The sequence below is a fragment of the Austrofundulus limnaeus genome, unplaced genomic scaffold, assembly GCF_001266775.1.
Source record: "Austrofundulus limnaeus strain Quisiro unplaced genomic scaffold, Austrofundulus_limnaeus-1.0 Scaffold127, whole genome shotgun sequence".
Taxonomy (NCBI): domain Eukaryota; kingdom Metazoa; phylum Chordata; class Actinopteri; order Cyprinodontiformes; family Rivulidae; genus Austrofundulus; species Austrofundulus limnaeus.
Genome location: NW_013952529.1, coordinates 137,928 through 139,316, shown reverse-complemented (window position 1 = coordinate 139,316; position 1,389 = coordinate 137,928).

Genomic DNA, 1,389 nt, shown 5'->3' with positions numbered 1-1,389 from the left:
ACAAGTTAAATATTTAATTCAAAACTAAATATTTGAGGCACAAGTTAAATATTTAGCTTGTTAACTAAATATTTAATTTGTAAGTTAAATATTTAGTTTATAAATTATGACATTTATAAATGTATGAATCATATGGTGAAGAACTGCCTTTGAAAAATAAATCTGTTTTTTTCTTATAAAAGGTTAAATAAAACCAAAATATTGGTGGTAATTTTGGACTGTAACTTTACAAACAGCACCACACACACTGCTGAGTGTTGGTGAGGAAACCGATAAAACCAGGTGAAGCTCCACACCTGGCTCGTCTTCACCACTTCTGTAAAAACTGTTCTGATTGGACGAGACGAGGAATGATGAGTCAGCTGTTTGTTTGTTTGTTTGTTTGGAGCCAAACTTAAAACTAAACAAAACTAAATTGGAGTTTTGGTTTTCATTTGTCTCGTTTGATTCTGTTAAATTTGCAGGAAAAAACAAACAATGAATAGAAAACATAAAATAAAAACTAACTTTTGGAAAGTTTTAATTTTTTTCTGTGTTTTGATATAAAAACACTTCAGAGAAAGAAATAAACTTTTTTAGACGTTGATTTTTCAGATTTTAACTTCTGGTTTTAAATGTTTGGTCCAAGAAAAATAAATCATCCAAAACTATAAAACATTTATCTTTAGATTTGAGTTTTATGTTGGATTATTTTATTCAGTATTAGTTATGAATATTTAAGAACAAATTGATTCTTTGATAATAAATAGTTGTGGTTTGGGTCAGGCCTTAAATCTGTTTATTTTTACTAAAACTAGGAAATATAACGTGTTTGATACAGACTGTTTTTGTTTTTGACTAAATGATGAATTTAAATAAAGATTTTATGGTTTAAAAATATCTGAAACTATTTAAAATTCTTGGATTTTAATCTGTTAGTTTTTTACTTTCTGTGAGACAAATATTTTAACTTTTCATCAAATCTACTGAATTAAACAACTTTGTATAAATAGAATTTAAAAAAGAAACGATTTAAAAGATAAAAGCTGCAGATTAACAGACAGAAGATTCAGTTTAATAAAAACTTCAGAGATGAAAACAAAAAGTAAAACAAGAACCTGCAGCCCACAGCCAGGACCTGGTCACCTGTAGAACTCAGAACCGAGTCACAAAAGGTCCGGATCACAACGGTCCGGATCACAACGGTCCGGATTACAACGGTCCGGATTACAACGGTCCGGATTACAACGGTCCGGATCACAAAGGTCCGGATCACAACGGTCCGGATCAGAACTGTGAGCTCGTTGTCTTTTGAGGGATTTAACTCCAGAAAACTCCTCCTGGTCCAAAGAGTCCTGTAGTTTCTTGTAGTGGTAGACCTGAACAGAAAGTCCAGGTCAGTTGGGGGGG